We start from the raw sequence: 7,500 nt of genomic DNA, 5'->3' as shown, positions 1-7,500 counted from the left end.
TCTTGTCTTGAATAGTGCCGTAGCCTCAGTGCCATGGTCTTCCACTGTCTTGGGGTAGAGTTCTCTTGCTTGAGGGTACACTCGGGCACACTATTCTATCTAATTTCGCTTCCTCTTGTTATGGTAAAGTTTTTATAGTTTATTTAGGAACTATTTATTTTAATGTTGTTACTGTTCGTAAAATATTGTTTTCCTTGTTTCCTTTCCTCACTGAACTATTTTTTCTGTTAGGGACCCTGGGCTTATAGCACCCTGCTTATCTAACTAGGGTTGTAGGTTAGCAAGTAATAATAATAATAATAATAATAATAATAATAATAATAATAATAATAATAATAATAATAAAGATCAGTTAACAAATTAATATTTTTAACCCATCTGCCGAGATTGATCATCCAACTTTTTTTCTGGAAAACCTCAAGTTTAACATTCAAAATTTGTTTGCAAAAATCCCAGGTTAAACAGTCAAATTTTTATTCGTGAAAACTCCCATTTTAACAAACTTTTTTTTTTTCTGTGAAAATTCCAAATTTAAAGTTTATCATTCTATTTTTTTTCCGTGAAAACCTCAAGTTTAAAGTTTAGTAGTCATTTTTTTAACCATGAAACCCCTGAGTTTAACAGCCGAAGTTTTTATTTATATGGTATATACTGTATGTTTGTACCTTCATTTATTATTATCATTATTATTATTATTATCATTATCATCATCATCATCCTCATCATCATCATTATTATTATTATTATTATTATTATTATTATTATTATTATTATTATTATCATTGTCATTATTATTATTATTATTACCATCATCATCATCATCATCATTATTATTATTATTATTATTATTATTATCATTATTATTATTATCATTATTATTATTATTTATCGTAAGTGTTTATAATAATAAATAGTAAATTTTATAAATAAAATGGAAGGGAATCAAACCTTTTCACAGCAAAAGAATCAATATAAAAGACACACACACAAATGATATCCTCTTTTAAATTCGTGTGCTATCGTCGTTTCCATAAACAGTTACAATACATTCACTGAGTTCAATTTTGGGTATAGTAAATAAACAGAATCATTCTTACTCTATTCCATTTTAAAAACGAAAAAAAAAACTGTAGTCCAACTTTTGTGAAAAGACTCATTATGGGTCCAAAGCAGAAACATTTCCAATGATAACAGCATAAAACTTGAAAGCAAGAGAGCGCCCCCCCCCCTCTCCCCCCCTCCCCCTTCACTCAGACAACTAGGCAAGCACTTGTGTAGACCCTCAGACAGGAAGGCCCATTTGGACAAGTCCAGGATCTCCAGATGGCCAGTCTGTACCTGGCCAGCAATCAGAGACATGCTAAAATCATGGTCTTTCATCTAGATTAATTTTTTCGTGTAGCTTATAATCTTATGTCCCATGTTGTTGGAGTTGTTATCAACGTTACCACGGAATAAAAATTCGATATCAATTAATGCATTTGATGTTCTAATCTACATTACTGAGACTGCAGCTGTTTGCAAGCTCTCTGACTCTGAGTGATGACGTCATGTAAACAAACTACTTGTATTATACATAATGCTATGAAAATAACAGATAGGAAGATTCATATTTCATCATTGAGGTAATGTAAACAGGATTCAATACTTTATAACATACATTACAACACTTATAATTAAAGTCGAAACATGTTCCATCAACGCAATATGTTGCACATTACTTTCAATACTCGTGGTGCTTAGGGTATATTACAGTACTTCTTCTTCTCCTCCTCCTCCTCCTCCTTCTTCTTCTTCTTCTTCTTCTTCTTCTTCTTCTATTAACGTGCTTTGTTCCCATTTTTGTATGGGGTAAGGACGATTGCCTTCTTTTAGGAGGACTTTGCTTTAGATCCCGGTAGTGTATGTTCATGTGTTGTTGTATCCTCATGTATTGTATCTGTCACTATCGTCTTTCCTCCCAGCAACGAGTAGTCTTGGCGTGATTAGGTCGACATACGTGTGAGGTGTCTGTTATGGTTTTCGAAGGCGTTGGAGTGGCTTTGTTTGTGTGTGTGTGTGTGTGTATTAGTCTGTAACACCCATTTTCTTTAAGGAAACCTATCCGTCGATTACATACATAATCCTGAGGTGTCTACACGGATAGCATTTTAGTACCAACTACACATAGCTGAAATCGTTCATCCTTTTTCTAATGCTAAGCTAAGGCTTAATGGTTTCGATAATCAATATTGGTATATTTCATAAAGTGTATCATCCACGTCATCCTCTTTTTCTAGCCCATAGAAACGCAAAAGGTCCACCATCATTAGTAAAAGTTGTTACCGTCTCTTCTTGTGATCCTTTTAAGAACCTCACCACTTCTATAGAAAAACCAGTAATATATTCAGTAACTGAAGGTAATTAGTTGTCAAATATTTACATGTTAAAGGCGGTCACTGAGAAACCCCTGAAATTGAGGGGTGTACCAAGAGTTAATCAAAATCTCTCTCTCTCTCTCTCTCTCTCTCTCTCTCTCTCTCTCTCTCTCTCTCTCTCTCTCTCTCTGTTACCCCAAACATGAGATATTTTCGTTAGTTATCATAAAACGATAAGATTTCTTTCCATCAAATATGTCCTTTACGTAAGCCGATTTCTATCAGTAACACATGTGAATTTAATTATCCGTTTTAAAGACCTTCAAGTTTGTAATTCGTTCTACTTTTGGGAGACATAATTCTTATAAACGATTTTACTTTGGCCGGGATTCAAACATTCTTTTAGATTTAAGGTATTTTCTAAAAAAAATGAATGAGAATTTTTTTTACTAAACTCAATTAAAAATCCTTTGACTGAACCTAAGGTAGTTTCAGGATTTACCGGTGAGGTCACTGTCTCTCGTACCAGGGATTTTACCAGACGTTTCAATTCGGATGACCCCTGTGTCAAGGAGGTTGAAATCAAACCCTTCAACACCACATGCCCTAACTGCCTGGTCTCTAAGACGTTTAAAACGCTTTAAGAAGGCTCAATTCACTAGCAGTTCTCTCCTCAGTCAGCCTCTTCTACAACGTTTACAGCGCTCACAGAGGCCGGGTCAAGTGTGTGTGACGATTCCTGGCAACGGCATCTGGTTTGTGTCCACTGACGTCTGGTCCGAGGGAGAGGTTTCTCTTCTAAATGAGAATCAACACAATATGTTGCTCAGATAGAAACAAACGATGTCTGCTTCGCATTCAGATCGAATGAAAAGCTCTCATTATTATTGAATTCTTAGGTATTATTTTTATTATTATTATCATTATTATTATTATTATTTGCAAAGCTACAACTCTACTTGGAAAAGCAGGATACTGTAAGTCCAAGGGCTCCAACTGGGAACATAGCTCAATGAGGAAAGTAAATAAGGAAATAAGGGAATAAACTAAGAGATAAATAATGAGCAATATAAAATATATTAAGAAAAGTAACAACATTAAAATAGATCTCCCATATATAAAAAGTTTGAAAAAAAACATAAGGAAGAGAAATGATGAAAGATGTCATATTTTAAGAAGAGTAACACCATTGAAATAAATTTCTCCTATTTAAACTACAAAAGCTTTAACAAAACAAGAGGAAGTGATATAAAATAGAATAGTGTGCCTGAGTGTACCCTCAAGCAAGAGAACTCTGCCCCAAAATATAGCTATGGCACTATTCAAGATTAGAGAACAATGGTTTGATTTTGAAGGATCCTTCTCCTAGAGGGGCTGCCCACCATAGCTAAAGAGTCTCTTCTACCGTCACTTAACCTCTTGAGTGAAGGAGAATTGATCGGTAATCTAAGTGTTGTGAAATGTATGCGGACAGAGGAGAATATGTAAAGAATAGGCCAGACTATTTGGAATATGTGTAGGCAAAGAAGATATGAGCCGCAACCAGAGAGATGAATCCAATATAGTACTGTGTGGCCAGTCAAAGGTCTCAATAACTCTCTAGTGGTAATTTCTCAACGGGTGGTTGGTACCCTAGCCAACCTACTACCTAAATGGCAAAGAGTTGTTGTTGATGGGCACCATGATGAGTATTGGAATTATCTGGATTTGGCAAAACCAAAGTAAATAAAAAGATGAAATTAATCCTCCACAACATTAATGCAAATACTTTGTCTATATATATATATATATATATATATATATATATATATATATATATATATATATATATATATATATATATATATATATAAATTACGATTTATCGGGATATATATTCATACGTATGTATTATTATATAAAATTATGTAATCTTATTATTATTATTATTATTATTATTATTATTATTATTATTATTATTATTATTATTATTATTATTATTAATTTTTAAGCTACAACCCTACTATGAAAAGCAGGATGCTATAAGGCCAGGGGCTCCAACAAGGAAAATAGCCCAATGAGGAAAGGAAACAAAGAAAGATAAAATATTTTAAGAACGGTAACATTAAAACAAATATCTTCTATATTGTTGTTGTTGCTGTTGTTGTTAAATGCTAAACCACAACCATAGTTGGAGAAGCAGGATGCTATAAGTTTGTAAAAACTTTAACAAAATAAGAGGAAGAGAAATAAGATAGAATAGTGTGTCCAATTGAACCGTCAAGCAAGGGAACACTAGCAAAAGACAGTAGAAAGCCATGGTACAGAGGCTAAGGCACTACCCAAGACTAGAGAACAATGGTTTGGAGTGTCCTTCTCTTATAAGAGCTGCTTACCATAGCTTGAGTTTCTTCTACCCTTACCAAGAGGAAAGTAGCCACTGAATAATTACAGTGCAGTAGTTTACCCTTTGAGTGAAGAAGTAATGTTTGGTAATCTCAATGTTATCAGATTTATGAGGACAGAAGAAGTAAAGAAGAGGCCAGACTGTTCAGTCTGTGTGTCTATATACAGCCTGTGTATCTATCTATCTATCTATCTATCTATATATATATATATATATATATATATATATATATATATATATATATATATATATATATTTATATATATACACATATATATACATATATGCATATTATACATACATATATATATATATATATATATATATATATATATGCATATATACAGATATATGTATATGTGTATATATATATATATATATATATATATATATATATGTATGTATATATATATATATATATATATATATATATATATGTGTATGTAAATATATATATATATATATATATATGTATGTATGTATATATATATATATATATATATATATATATATATATATATATATAGTTTGAACGTTTTACTTTTCATTCGTGATATAAGATATGACTATGATGTCTTATTGGGTCGTGTAAAGTTCAAAGAGAACATCTCTCCAGGTAAGCTGAGCTTCAATTTGGTTTATAGATAAAACAAGAACTTTTTTACTTGTGGTTTTAATCAATGTCGATATCACCCACAATTGCATTTGATTACGAATTTTACCTTCGGGAATGTAGTGGGTTGGCTGGGGCACCGGCCAACCACTGAGATACTACCGCTAGAGACTGTATTACATTGGATTTTTCTCTCTGGTTACAGTTCATTTTCCCCTTGCCTACACATACACCGAATACTCTGGCTTATTTTCTATACATTCTCCCCTGTGCCCATACACCTGACAACACTGAGATTACCATATAATTCTACTTCACCAAAGGGGTTAACTACTGCGCTGTAATTGTTCAGTGGCTACTTCCCTATTGGCGAGGGTAGAAGAGACTCTTTAACCATGGTAAGCAGCTCTTCTAGGAGAGGGACACTCCAAAATCAAACCATTGTTCTCTAGTCTTGGGTAGTGCTTTAGCCTCTGTACCATGGCTTTCTACTGTCTTTTGCTAGTGTTCCCTTGCTTGAGGGTACACTTGGGCACACTATTATATCTTATTTATCTTTCTCTTATATTCTTAAGGTTGTCCTAGTTTATATAAGAAATATTTATCTTAGTGTTGTTACTGTTCTCAAAATATCTTATTTTTCCTTGTTTCCTTTTTTCACTGGGCTATTTTCCCTGTTGGGGCCCCTGGGCTTATAATATCCTGCTTTTCCAACTAGGGTTGTTGCTTAGCAAGTAACAATAATAATAATAATAATAATAATAATAATAATAATAATAATAATAATAATAATCTATTTGTTATAATTTGAAGCGGACTTGTTTGAAGAGTCACATTGATCTACAGCAGAATTAAATCCTTATTATCACTTGCCTTCTCAAAGCTGACGAAATCACTAGATAACATTTCAATTTATTCTTAAAACAATTTATAGGTAATATTAGGTTCCCCTTTATCGATAATCAGCTGCGTCACCTATTTTGGAAAACTCATTTCTATATCATTCTGAATTCGAGATGACATTAGACGACAGCTTCACTTGTACTACTACTACTACTACTACTACTACTACTACTACTACTACTACTACTACTAATAATAATAATAATAATAATAATAATACATCCACTGGAAATTCATTTATGGGTAATGCTTATGGCTGGGCAATGTTTCGAACTCATTGGTCGACTCAGAGGCATAGGTTCGAATCTTTACACAGCCAGAAGCTTTTATTATAAATGAATTTCTTGTGGTTATAAATTCCTTTTGATATTTTGGTGTTGACAACAGTTTGGAATAACGTTTTTCCCTTGTTTGCTTTAGTTTAATTAAAGCTATGGAGGTTATATTTTGATAAAGAAAAATATTTGCAGACTAAACAATTCAACAAGTATTTCTAAACTGAAATGATATGAACAATTTTCAAGAATAATCCTGTTTACACAGAGAGAATTTCAGTACCAGTCGAACTCTCCTCACAAGACCAATAGGTAATCGTCTGAAAATGTGCCGCTTTACAAGTGCATTCACAAACTCTTGTAATCCCTCATTATTTGTTAACATGGACCATATATATATATATATATATATATATATATATATATATATATATATATATATATATATATATACATATATATATGTATATACATATATATATATAAATATATATATTTATGGATATGCATATGTATATATATATATATATATATATATATATATATATATATATAAATATATGGATATGCATATGTATATATATATATATATATATATATATATATATATATATATATATATATATATATATATATATTTATAAAAATATTATATATATATATATATATATATATATATATATATATATATATATATATATATATATATATATATATATATATATATATATATATATATATATATATATATATATATATATGAAATTATGCAAAATGGAGATGGTTTGGTCACTCCCCAAGAGAGATTAGTTCACCAAACTTTCATCTGGGGTCCACAAGGCATTAGAAGAGTTGGAAGACCCAGGCCTACCTGGCTAAGGACTATGGTGCATGAATTAGAAGTAGGAGAGGACGATTGGAAAAGTATTGATTTAAAAGCTCAAGATAGAGAGGACTGGCGACTGA

This window comes from Palaemon carinicauda, chromosome 3 (genome assembly GCF_036898095.1).
Source record: "Palaemon carinicauda isolate YSFRI2023 chromosome 3, ASM3689809v2, whole genome shotgun sequence".
Lineage (NCBI taxonomy): Eukaryota > Metazoa > Arthropoda > Malacostraca > Decapoda > Palaemonidae > Palaemon > Palaemon carinicauda.
This window is presented reverse-complemented; position numbering follows the sequence as displayed.